This window comes from Dama dama, chromosome 33, assembly GCF_033118175.1.
Source record: "Dama dama isolate Ldn47 chromosome 33, ASM3311817v1, whole genome shotgun sequence".
Taxonomy (NCBI): domain Eukaryota; kingdom Metazoa; phylum Chordata; class Mammalia; order Artiodactyla; family Cervidae; genus Dama; species Dama dama.
The window spans coordinates 26,155,910-26,170,543 of NC_083713.1; positions in this window are offsets into that span (position 1 = coordinate 26,155,910).

Sequence of the window (14,634 nt, forward strand, 5' to 3'; positions counted from 1 at the left end):
TATACATATAATAATAAATATTACATGTATATGTAATATTTACAGTATAATAAATCAAGAAATTAAATGAATCACATACTTATTTATTATTTATTTAATAAATTAAATCAATAAATTGCAATATAATAAATACTATAAATAAATTACAGTATAATAAATATGTATACTTCCCTAAGTACAATAGTGTAAATATTCTCTTAAAAAATGAAAGTAGATGAACTAACATTTGTAAGTACTTTTCTGTTCCATAAATGATTTTTTTTTCATACCTTTAGATTGTTTGAACTGATAAACTAGATGCAGTAAATCTCCTACCTACGAATTCAAGTTGCAAACTTTCAAAGCTGCAAGCCTCTGTATCTGTGTCCAGTCACGTAAGTTGGTTCCCGTGTCTGGCACACAGCGTCACATACATGCGTCCTCTGCAAGCTGTTGTATTTGTGTACTCTACACCGCATTGTGCAGTGGCACAGTGTCTTTATCGCAAGCCCAGGATGTCATCCACGACAAGAAAAAAGAGCTACTACCCAGACATGACTGGATCATTTTTTCAAGAAGGTTGATATCCCAGGGTCGGGAAGATCCCCTGGAGTAGGAAATGGCAGCCAACTCTAGTATTCCTGCCTGGAAAATTCCATGGACACAGAAGCCTGGTGGGCGACACTCTGTGCAGCTGCAAAGAGTCGGACACAACTATGACTGAGCACAACACAGACACACATCACACAGACACACACACAGATACACACACACAGACACACACACACAGACACACACACACAGATACACACACACAGACACACACACACAGATACACACACACAGATACACACATCACACAGATACAAAGACACAGATGCACAGACACAGATACACACACACAGATACACACACAGACACACACACAGATTCACACACAGATACACATACACAGATACACACACACAGATACACACACAAATACACACACACAGACACACATCACACAGATACACACATACAGATACACACACACAGATACACACACAGACACACACACAGATTCACACACAGATTCACACACAGATACACATACACAGATGCACACATCACACAGATACACACAGAGATACACATACACAACACACATCACACAGATACACACATCACACAGATACACACATACAGATACACACATCACACAGATACACACACACAGATACACACACAGATACACATACACAGATGCACACATCACACAGATACACATACACAACACACATCACACAGATACACACACACAGATACACACATCACACAGATACACACACACAGATACACACACAGATACACAGACACAGACACACATACACAGATACACATACACAACACACATCACACAGATACACACATCACACAGATACACACATCACACAGATACACACACACAGCTACACACATCACACAGATACACATACACAGCGCACATCACACAGATACACAGACACAGACACACATCACACAGATACACATACACAGACACACACAGATACACACATCACACAGATACACACACACAGCACACACATACACAGACACACATAGACAGATACACACGTCACACAGATACACACACAGATACACACATCACACAAATACACACACAGATACACACACACAGATACACACATCACACAGATACACACACACAGAGATACACATACACAGACACACGGACACAGATACACATACACAACACACATCACACAGATACACAGACACAGACACACATCACACAGATACACACACACAGATACACACATACACAGACACACATACACACATACACAGATCCACACACACAGATCCACACACACACACAGATCCACACACACAGATACACACATACACAGACACACACACAGAGATACACACACACAGATACACACATCACACAGATACACACACACAAATACACACATACACAGACACACATACAGAGATACACACACAGATACACACATCACACAGATACACACACACAGATACACACACAGACACACATACACAACACATATCACAGAGATACACATACACAGATACACACATCACAGAGATACACATCACACAGATACACAAACACAGATACACACACAGAGCACATATCACACAGATACACACACACAGACACACATACACAGACACACATACACAGATACACATACACATATACACATCACACAGATACACACACACAGCACACACACATCCTGCAAGGATGAGAACCTATGCCATCAACATCCAGCATGAGTGAAATTTCAGCTCACCCTCCATCGTCTATTGCTGATGATCCTTCGTGTCTACCATCTCCCACCTCCTCTCCCTCCTTCATTCAGTAACTCTTCTTGCCAGTTGCTTGATGCCAGCCCATTTATACCAGCTGTCGTACTGCACTACTGTAATTTTCAAGGTATTGTACTATAAGATTAAAAATGCTTTATTTCTTGTGTTTGTTTTTTATGTATTATTTGTGTGAAAAGCATTATAAACCTATTACAGTAAGTACGTACCATATAGCCAGTTGCCTAAGCTGGGTACCTAAGCTAATGTTGTTGGAATTGTGAACAAATTGGACTTACAATGAGGTCTTGGAATAGAATTTGTTCCTATGTAGGGCTTTGCTATATACACCATTGCAAAATAGCAAATGGATATAGATTATTCTTCTAAAAATACATACTATCAAATGTGCCATCTCTGGGCATCATATGTAAAACTTGGGCTCCCCTATGTTGCCTTTCAGGCAGACATGAAACTTTTCTTTATCCTACATGTGTGATGCCTAACTGGGAACACGTATTTATCTCATTTTTAAACAGCGTCTTTGGTTCATAATTTTACTAATGAGATAATTAGCCATCCTTTTATTTTGAGTAGTTTTGATTACAGTCTCCAAATCTTTCTAGAAGAGCTTTACTTATGCTTTTTCATCTTGAAAGCTTGCTTACCCTGCATCAAGTGTGTGGTTTGGAAATCCATAGTATGTGCCATAAAGAAACAAGAGAACAAACATTTTTGGTAATACTTTTGCTGACTTCTTAAAGCTATTGCTCGTGTTTTCACCACCACAATAGGAAATCGGACAGAAAAACAAAAAGAACCAGACATTAACATCAGACATTTATTAAAAATGCCAAAGATTCAGATATTTTATTCTTCAAAAATTAATCCATAAGCTTTTATAACAGTGCAATAAGGAAAAATACTAAGTGGAAATAGTGTAAACAGCAGACAAGTTTTCTTAGGCCTCAGAAGTTACCTGAGCAACTATATTAGCCTGTTCCTGTTACCTAGTGCTGGGTAATAAATGATCCCAGAATTCAGCACTGTAACACAGCCTCCTTATCCTGTTTATAATGTTTTAGATCCCAAATTCCCAAGGAATTTGTCTGGGGAGTTCCCTTTTGGGGTTTCTCATTCAGTAACAATGAGATGTCATCTGGAGTCATAGCCATCCAAAGGTACAACTGGGAAGAGAAGACTCTTGAGAGGCCCTTGGACTGCAAGATCAAACTGATCAATCCTAAAGGAAATCAACCCTGAATATTCATTGGAAGGACCGATGCCAAAGCTGAAGCTCCAATACTTCGGCCACCTGATGTGAAGAGCCAACTTATTGGAAAAGACCCTGATGCTGGGAAAGATTGAGGGCAGGAGGAGAAGGGGACAAAAGAGGATGGGATGATTGGATGGCATCACCGACTCAATGGATGTGAACTTGAGCAAGCTCCAGGATATGGTAAAGGACAGGAAGCAAGGCGTACTGCAGTCCATGAAGTCACAAAGAGTCAGACAGGACTTAGTGACTGAACAATAAGGAAGGACGTCCAAGGAGACTCCTCTCGTGGTGGCAGCTCATGCTGGCTGTGGGCTGAGAGCTCAGCCGAGCTGTTGACCAGAGTGTCTGTAAGTGGTATCTCTACGTGCTGTGGGCTTGTCACAGCATAGCAGCTGGATTCCAAGAAGGAATATCCAGAGAGGGAGTGTCCAGAGAGAGACTGTTCAGGAGGCCAAGGTAGAATCTGTGAGACTTCCCTGGACCTGGCCTCAGAAGTCATCAGCACCATCTCTGCCACATTGCATTGCTTACAAGCCAGTCATGATTGCCAGCCCATACTCAAGGGAGAGGGACTCAGACCCACCTCTAGATAGGAGGAGCATCAGAGAATTTAAGGGTGTCATTAATCTACTATAGCTGGTGCTGGAAATATGTTTAAGATATGAAATAATCCACATTCTTTCATATTTAATCAATTATTCAATTTAATTATGCTCTGAAGCATTAGCTTAGGAAAATGAAAAGATTTTATGAGTTTCTTTTTTAAATATGTAAATATTTGACAATGAATGCTAAGTTCTTTTTAATACCTTTAGTCACAAACTAATGATCTACTGGCTGAACTTGCCCCAGGATGTTTTGTTTGACCTTCACAGTGTTTTCAAAAAGATGAGGCAACGTTTAAAAATAGGATTTCATACAAAACTCCAAATTTTCACCTTTCTTGGAAAATGGAAAATTTGGGTCACAGAGGGCTTAAACTCCACTTGGCCAGTGCTTGGGCAGAACTGAGTAGCATCTGTCCCCTTAGAAGGCATCAACTGTGTCAAAATCTAGAATTAAATATCATTTTTTTCTATGTGACCGAATGGGTTTTTTTTCCTATGGTAGGACAATATGTTTCTATACCCAATCTTTAATGAAAGTGAGAAAACAAAAGACAAAGAGAGTTGTATGTTTGCAGAAGTGATAGAACACATTTTTAAGTGTGTAGAACAGAAGAATATTCTTACATGTTCAAATTGCCAGTGTCCCTGTCCACTTCACTTATCCAGGTTACCTGCTTGATCTCTGTAGATGCTTGAGTTGCATCCCTTGCTTTAGTGACCGGAGGATAGATTTGCTCTTGAATGCTTAGCAAGAGATGCCTCAGAGTTTAGTGAGGACCCAGACTATGCAGTTGTGAGAGCAAGGCTTTAAGACACTGGAACTCTAATCTTTGCTCTGGCCATTGTGGGATTATGAAATAAGACAGAACACATCTGTAACAGATTAAAGACAGCTACAAATTCTTTGTCATTTTGCCCAAGCAGAGGTGGATTCTTTTTCTCCACATCCTTAAATCTATCTGTGTCTATGTCCATTTTAATTAACAGGATATGGACTCATGGATCTCAACTTTATTCAATGGGTTAGAATCATTTGCTATCATTTATTTGGTGCCCAATTGTCCCCATTTTTGCCAGAAGGGAGACCCTTCAAGTTGAATCCTCTGTCTGACTCCCTTTAAAGGGAAGAGATAAAAGCACGGTGCTGTTGAAGTAGTAGATTGTTGAAGTAGTTTGTCCCTATTCTGACTCCATAACTTAATTGTAAAACCTCGGGCAAGTTACTTAACCTTTATCTACCTCAGCTTTCACATGAACTATGTTCATATGGAAATGAACATGGAGATAGTGCTACTTCATAGGATCATTGTGAGGATTAAATGAAAAAGCAGACAATGAAAACCTGGACCAATTCTTTACATGAAGTGCTCAGTATGTTGGTTGTGTCATCTTTTTAAATTTCTGACTTTTCACTGGAAATGGTGGGCTGACATTTTTTTTCTCCACAAAGCTGTTCTGAGGGTTAAATTGGGTAATGTAAGTAAGGTACATAAGAGATACTCTCAAAATGTTAACTACCTTGCCTTTCCCCTCTGCAAAGAGGAGGAGTAAATAAGAAGTTCTGTTAGAGAGGAAAGAGTGTTTCAGTGCTGTCTCATTGTTGGGAGTCCTTGTTGTATTCCCAAACACAGCTCCCCAGCGTGAACGTGAAGACAGAATTTCCTTAAATCTCCAGTCTATATGTAGGTGCACAGCTGTTAGTGGAAAACCTAGTGCCTTAGGAAAAGCATTCTTCCTTCTCTTTCTCCTCCCCCCGCCTCCTGCTTAAATACAGTAATTCTTTTGCTTTTTCTTATGGTATGCATATGAAATTATTTCAGAATTAATGTACCAAGACCACTGACAGCAAAATATTTTATTAAAGGTGTGTGGCCAAATTGTGAATATACCTATTTCCCCCTATATTTACAGTTAAAATCATTTCTTTTTCTTTGCAATCAAAAGAAAATATGGATACAATTGCCTGCATAACTGAAAAAAAAAAATTTGCCTGACAGAAAATGAAATAAGCAAAGTCAAAAGACAAAAGAGAGACTTCCCTGGTGATCCAGTGCCTAAGACACCATGCTCCCATTGCAGAGGGCCCAGGTTCTATCCCTGGTCAGGGAACTAGATCCCACATGGGTACAACTAAGAGTTTGAATGCCATAGCTAACAGCTGGCACAGCCAAATAAACAAATAAAAATAAATAAATATTTTTTAAAAAGAAAAAAAAATTGGCAGAAAATATTTTTAACAAATGTAGGCTGTATTTTATTGAAAACTAAAGTAAGGATAATTTTTGTTTTAAAAAAAGCAAGGATAATTCAGCATATAGAATAAAGAGCCCAGAGGGTAGAGTTATGAGTAATAGTAAATTTTACACAGGAAGTAGAATTGGACTCGGACTGGAAAATTGTGCCCAACTAGATTGCAGAATTACTTTAGAGCAATGATTTCTGTGTGCCTCCGTTTTCTTTCTTTTTGAACAGGAGTGTTTTTAAGAGTTATATTTGTCCTACCATTATATGGGCTAAGTAACTTTCTCTGAAATTCATGTGTTTTAAGATCAAGAGACATTTCACACGGGGAACTGTACTTGAGGAATTTCAAATGGCTTCCTCTCTTTGGTCATGCACTTTCATTTCTCTTGGGTAAATATCTAGAAGAGGGATGATTGGATCACATAGTAGGTGTACGTTTAAGTTTGGAAGAATCTTAACTTCCTAGGAAATTTTTTCAAGAATTTTCTTTAGGTAATGAGATCCTGGATCTCAGGCCTGAGCTCAGTACCATCAAGGGATAAGACCCTGAGGGTCTCAGAGTAGGAGAGGGTGCATTTTGAATGTGTGAGAAATGTGAATTATTGGGCCAGAGATTGGACTGTGGTATGATAGATCGTATTTCCCCAAAAAATTGCTTCAACAATAATCCCCCTTCCACACGCTCCACCAGAATTCACTACTCCTCAAAGTTGAAAAGTTTTAGTCACTCTGTCGTGTCTGACTCTTTGTGACCCCGTTGTCTGTAGCCCTCTTGGCTCTTCTGTCCATGGGATTCTCCAGGCAAGAGTACTGAAATGGGTTGCCATTTTCTTCTTCAGGGGTTTTTCCTGACACAGGGGTCGAACCCAAGTCTCGTGCAATGAAGGCAGAGTCTTTACTTTCTGAGCCACCAGGGATGCCCCCTCCTCATAACAAAGAAGAATCCACTTCCCCTTTCCTGAACCGAGGCGTGCCTTTGTGACTGCCTCAGTTACCGGGGTTTGGTGGAAGTGACACTATGTGATTTCCAAGCTATAAAAGGTGATGCAGCTCCTGCCTGATCTCTCAGGACACTTGCCTTTTGAACCCAGTCACTAGATGGGAAGCTCAGGTCACTTGCAATGGTTCAGGTTGAGAAGAACAGAGCCTCCAGTACTCAACTCAGACTGAGCTCCCAGCTGACAGTCAGTACCACTTGTCACCATGTGGATGAGCCATCTTGGGATCTGAGCCTCCAGCCCTCAATGGAGTCATCACAGCTGCTCCCACATGGAGCAGAGATGAGCCTTCCCAATTGGGTAGTGAAAGTGAAAGTCGCTCATTCATGTCTAATTCTTTGCGACCTCATGGACTATATAGTCCGTGGAATTCTCCAGGCCAGAATACTGGAGTGGTTAGCCTTTCCCTTCTCCAGGGGATCTTCCCAACCCAGGGATCAAACCCAGGTCTCCCACACTGCAGGCAGATTCTTTACTGGCTGAGCCACAAGGGAAGCCCAAGAATACTGGAATGGGTAGCCTATCCCTTCTCCAGTGGATCTTCCTGACCCAGGAATCAAACCAGGGTCTCCTGCATTGCAGGTAGATTCTTTACCAACTGAGCTATCAGGGAAGACCTCAGTTGGGTGAAGCCCACAACTGGGCAGTGAAGTCCTGCCCAATCTACAGAACCTCGAGCAGATTAAATGATTTTATTTAGCTTTATTTGTTTTAAGTCACTGAATTTCCTTTGGGCACTGCTTTTAAATTTTTAATTTTTTATTCAGAAAGAATTGATATATAATAAGCTATATGTATTTAAAGTGTCCAATTTGACAAGTTTTGACATATGTGTATACCTGTAAAGCCCTCACTACAATTAGATAATGAACATATCTGTTACTCCTAAAAGAAAGTTTTTTCTTTTTTGGTGCTCCTTCATAATCTCTCCCTCTGCTCTCCCATCCCAACCAGGCAAACACTGTTACTTTAGACTTGTTCACATTTTCTAGAATTTTAAAATGGACTCATATATTATGTATTGTTTTTTGTCTGTCTTCAGTCACTCAGCATTATTATTTTGAAATTCATTCATGTTATTGGGTGTATTAAGAGTTCATTCCTTTTATTTTTATTACTTGAATAGCAATATACTGTATGAACCTACCACAAAGTCTTTATCGATTCACATGTGGTTGGACATTTCCATTGTTTCTAGTTTTTACTGATTAAAAAACTAAAGCTGCTATGAACATTTATAGTTCTTTGCATTGCTTGTGCTTTCATTTCTCTTGAGTAAGTAGGTCAGAATAGAATGGCTGGATGACATGGTAGTGTATGTTTAATATTTTAAGGAGCTATCACTGTTTTCCACTGCTTTTCAAAGAGGTTATACCATTTTATTCCCACTAGTAGTGAGAAAATAACAATTCTAATTGCTCTAATTCTGTGTCAACACTTAGTATAGTCAGTTTTAAATTTTTAGACATTTCAGTATTTATGGAGTCTAATCCAATAAGTTTTGGAATGATTTGTTATGTAGCAATAAATAGCAAGTGGCTCAGTGTCCAAGAATCCCCCTGCCAATGCAGGAGATGCAGGAGACTTGGCTTGCTTCCCTGGGTCGGGAATATCCCTGGGGGAAGGAAATGCCAACCCACTTCAGTATTCTTGTTATAATCCCATGGACAGAAGAGCCTGGTGGGCTATAGTCCCAGGAGTCACAAAGACTTGGACATGACTGAGCAACTAAAAAACAACAAAAACAATAAATAACTGGCATGGGATGAAAAACCAACTCTCCAAATTGAATATAAATGTAAACCATTTTTAAGTGCATTAAAAACTGTATTTGTTGATGTCCTTTCATATCTAGAAGCATTAAAATGTGTAATTGAGGAAGAGAGCTCTGTGCCCAAAATTCAAATATTATATTATGCTACTAAAAAGTGTTTACAGTCAGAGTTTATATCCTTATTTATTAATTAGTCACTGAAAGTTTGAGATATAGCAAGATGTTAGAATGATAACATCAATTAACTTTCAAACGTTGTCAGTTCAGTTCAGTTCAGTGGCTCAGTCATGTCTGACTCTTTGCGACCCCATGGACTGCAGACGCCAGGCCTCCCTGTCCATCACCAGCTCCCGGAGTTTACTCAAACTCATGTCCATTGAGTCTGTGATGCTATCCAACCTCTCATCTCATCCTCTGTCATCCCCTTCTCCTCCTGCCTTCAATCTTTCCCAGAATCAGGGTCTTTTCCAATGAGTCAGTTCTTCACATCAGGTGGCCAAAGTACTGGAATTTCAGCTTCAGCATCAGTCCTTCCAATGAATATTCAGGACTGATTTCCTTTAGTATGGACTGGTTGGATCTCTTTGCTGTCCAGGGGACTCTCAAGAGTCTTCTCCAACACCATAGTTCAAAAGCATCAGTTCTTTGGCGCTCAGCTTTCTTTATAGTCCAACTCTCACATCCATACATGACTACTGGAAAAACCATAGCTTTGACTAGATGGACCTTTGTTGGCAAAGTAATGTCTCTGCTTTTTAATATGCTATCTAGGTTGGTCATAGCTTTTCTTCCAAGGAGCAAGTTTCTTTTAATTTCATGGCTGCAGTCACTGTCTGCAGTGATTTTGGCGTCCAAGAAAATAAAGTCTCTCACTGTTTCCACTGTCTCCCCATCTATTTGCCATGAAGTGATGGGACCGGATGTCATGATCTTAGTTTTCTGAATGTTGAGTTTTAAGCCAACATTTTCACTTTCCACTTTCAGTTTCATCAAGAGACTCTTTAGTTCTTCTTTGCTTTCTGCCATAAGGGTGGTGTCATCTGCACATCTGAGGTTATGGGTATTTCTCCCAGCAATCTTGATTGCAGCTTGTGCTTCATCCAGCCCAGCATTTCTCAAAATGTACTCTGCATCTATACAGCCTTGATGTACTCCTTTCCCAATTTGGAACCAGTCTGTTGTTCCATGTCCAGTTCTAACCTTTGCTTCTTGACATGCACACAGATTTATCAAGAGGCAGGTCAGGTGGTCTGGTATTCCCATCTCTTAAAGAATTTTCCACAGTTTGTTGTGATCCATACAGTCAAAGATTTTGGCATAGTCAATAAAGCAGAAGTAGATGTTTTTCTGGAACTCTCTCACTTTTTCAGTGATCCATTGGATGTTGGCAACTTGATCTCTGGCTCCTCTGCCTTTTCTAAATCCATCTTAAAGATCTGGAAGTTCATGGTTCAGGTACTGTTGAAGCCTGGCTTGCAGAATTTTGAGCATTACTTTGCTAGAGTGTGAGATGAGTGCAATTGTGCGGTCGTTTAAACATTCTTTGGCATTGCCTTTCTTTGGGATTGGAAATGAAAACTGACCTTTTTTAGTCCTGTGGCCACTGCTGAGTTTTCCAAATTTGCTGGTATATTGAGTGTAGCACTTTCACAGCATCATCATATTTTAGGATTTGAAATAGCTCAACTGGTAGTCCATCACCTCCACTAGCTTTGTTCATAGTGATGCTTCCTATGGCCCACTTGACTTCACATTCCAGAATGTCTGGCTCTAGGTGAGTGATCACACCATTTTGGTTATCTGGGTCATGAAGATCTTTTTTGTATAGTTCTGTGTATTCTTGCCACCTCTTCTTAATCTCTTCTGCTTCTGTTAGGTCCATACGATTTCTATCCTTTATTGTGCTCATCTTTGCATGAAATGTTTCCTTGGTATCTCTAATTTTCTTGAAGAGATCTCTAGTCTTTCCCATTCTATTATTTTCCTCTATTTCTTTGCATTGATCACTGAGGAAGGCTTTCTTATCTCTCCTTGCTATTCTTTGGAACTCTGCATTCAAATGGGTATATGTTTCCTTTTCTCCTTTGCTTTTCACTTCTTTTCTCAGATATTTGTAAGGCCTCCTCAGACAACCATTTTGCCTTTTTGCATTTCTTTTTCTTTGGGATGGTCTTGATCCCTGCCTCCTGTACAATGTCATGAACCTCCGTCCATAGTTCTTCAGGCACTCTGTCTCATCTAATCCCTTGAATCTATTTCTCACTTCCACTGTATAATCATAAGGGATTTGGCAAACACCCTCTTCCAACAACACAAGAGAAGACTCTACACATGGACATCACCATCTGGTCAATACTGAAATCAGATTGATTATATTCTTTGCAGCCAAAGATGGAGAAGCTCTATACAGTTAGCAAAAACAAGACCGGGAGCTGACCATGGCTCAGATCATGAACTCCTTATTGTCAAATTCAAACATTGTAGTCAACAAAAAAGGAAGCCTGTTATATGAAATAAGTAGTTCATTGGATTTGATCCCCTTCTCTCAGTCTTCTTCAAATGATATTCCCCACTAGGTATTTTTGAGAGTTCCCATGGGGTGTCTTTACATGTGTTTTGTAGCTAGTCTGGGCAGGTGATGGGTTCTCCCTCCACTGGCTGTCTCCAGGCAATGAGTCACCCACCAAACGGGAATACCATGTCCTTCTAGAATACTAAAGGTGCTTGGTGTTGAGATGGCTAGATAGAAGGAGACCTTTTTTTCCTTGTGCTTGCTGTGGGAGGGATCCCCAAGCGTAGTTGCCTGTGCCACACATGCTTATGTAAATTTTCCCTTTGGCGTTCTTTATTAATATCTCACACGCTCTTCTGCCCTCTGCCTTCTTAGGAACCAACCATGAGTCAAGTGTGGGGCAAGAGTAGGAGACAGCTCCAACTAACAACAGACATAGAGCTGTGGTCATTTTCACATACCTCCTTCTCTGTCATGGGGTCAGGCTCAATCTGTCTGGATAATTCTCGAAGGATGAGGTATTACCCAAAAGGTTCCCCTCCTCACTTTTAAGACAAAAAAATTTCAGGCAGGGTTGCCCCAGCTATTTCTCAAATATGCCCAGACATGTTTGACTCTCAGCAGGTTCGTAACCCCAGATTGAACTGAGATAACCTCCACCCCCTCCTGGTGACTCTCCTGCACTGTTGTAATCTCTGTTCAATTGGCTGTTCAATGTTCTTGTTTTATGATAGATTTTTAAATTGATGTTTAGCTTAATTTTCTTGTTTCCTCAGAGTATACCATCCCAATCAACTTCCTCTCCCTCCACCCCAAATCCTTTTCTTTCATGGTTTTTGTTTCTCTTGTTTTCTCTTCATTTGGATGGTTTTCTTATCCTTTCCACATTTTAGCAGTATGCAATAAAAATGTGAATATTCTGAGACACTAAATAAACACCATGTGAATGAATAAAAATCATGGCTTCTACATATGTTTTCCTCTCTCAATTCCACTGCTTAAATTGAAAATGTAAACATCTTGATCAAAAACTTTTCAGTTGGTTATCTTTAGTCCTTCATGATTAAAACTATAAGCTCAACATGCTTTCTCAAGTGCCCTTGGAAAGAGAGCTAGTCTATTATGTCCCTCTCACGGTACCCCCCTCCCCAACCCTTCACACATTAGGCGAACAAAAGCCTGAATGGATAGGGTTTGCACCCGGATTTCAGGAGGCTGTGATTATGTCTCTGAAATTTGAAAAAAGAATCCCACATTTGACAGAAATTGTTAAGAGTCTACAATTAACAAATAGATCTGGCATTAGTGTTTTTCTAATCAAAATCTATTGTTCTGCCGATGCTCACGGCTGCTGTGTTAACTGACAGTGGTTGCCCTCCCAGGAGGCCTGCGGAGAGCGCGGTGCGCGGGAGAGGTAAGTGTGCTTTCATGCTCATGTCCCAGTCTGTCAGATCCCTCCAGAACCGCACAATTCATCTCCTGCCCTCCAGAATGATGGTACCAATTTGTCCCTCAAGTTGGGCGATGACTCTTTCTTTCCTGAAGTTTTCAAAGGAAAGAGAAAAAAAAATAGATTATTAAGTTCTCATTGAACTAGAAAAACAAAACAAATCAGCAGTCTGCTCCACTGGAGCCAGAAGGCTCCTTGTGGGTGGTGCTCCCAGCAGAGGTAGCAAAGTTTGCCGTTTCCAGTCCAATCCATGACAGTCATGGCAGACAATAGAATACTGTGGAAGTCTTCAGCAATGTAGAAGATTAATCTAATAATATCATTCATTTAATGAAATAGTGACTTCAGATGTTCTTTTATGAAAATGTGGCAATGACAAAGTTTATGAATGGAAAGGCCTTAATAGCCAGTAACCTACCTAACATTTTAAAAAGCATTGATTCAAATGCAGTAACCACTGCAGATGAAAAAGTCAAAGGGGAAATCCTCAGATGTTTTGTTTAAATATAATTTGAAAAAAAAAAAGCAGGTCATCTGTACACTAATTTTTATTTTCTGGGACAGCCTGAGTAGGGAATATGTCAGAATTAAAAAGAAAAAAAAATTTGGGACTTCCCTGGTGGTTCAGTAGTTAAGACTGTGCTCCCAAAGCAAGGAATGTGAGTTTGATCCCTGCTGGGGGAACTAAAAAATCCACAACTGAAAATCTCACAGGCTGCGACGAAGATGGCAGAGCCTGAGTGCCACAACTAAGACCCGGTGCAGTCAAAATAAATAAATAAATTTTATTTTTTAAAGAAAGCATTTTATTTTAAAAATAGGAATCCTAAAATATGCATCTGTCTTCCGAACCTCCATTTGACCATGTGGCAGTCATGTCAGAGTTCCCCCCACATCTTTCTGCAAAGATGAGTTTGAGAGTTTGCATCACCAGAGGGTCCTTGGCTGATTTCTTCCTTTCTTTGTCATCACCCAAGACTATCAGTTGTTGTGAGTTGCCCCAGGTCACCCTCATTTGTACTCACAGTGGCATCTTCACACCTCGGAGGCTTTCTAGACTCCCTTAGGGACCCACCCTCTGGCACACAGAAAATCATCCACTGCTCGCACCGTGCTCAGGGCAGCTCCCCCAAGCCCATCTGCCTAGCCAGGCCACCCCACCATTTCTGTTCTTCTCCCACCCCATGATGCCCTTGGGGGTGAGCAACTTGGAGTCTCACTACTGCTGAAGTCTCCATTTTGGAGTGAATGGGACCCAGGTCCTACCTGCTCCAGGTCCAACTCTAAGCTCTTATGGCTTCTATTCTTTTATTCTTTCCCTGAGGCTCAGCCTAGTGAATGGTAAATCAAGATCAAAAGGGAACAGCAGATCTAATTCTCTTGAGGTATGTGTTCCCAGGAGAGCACAGGGCCTTGTTCTACATCCTTACACATTCAGCAAGTTCAGCGT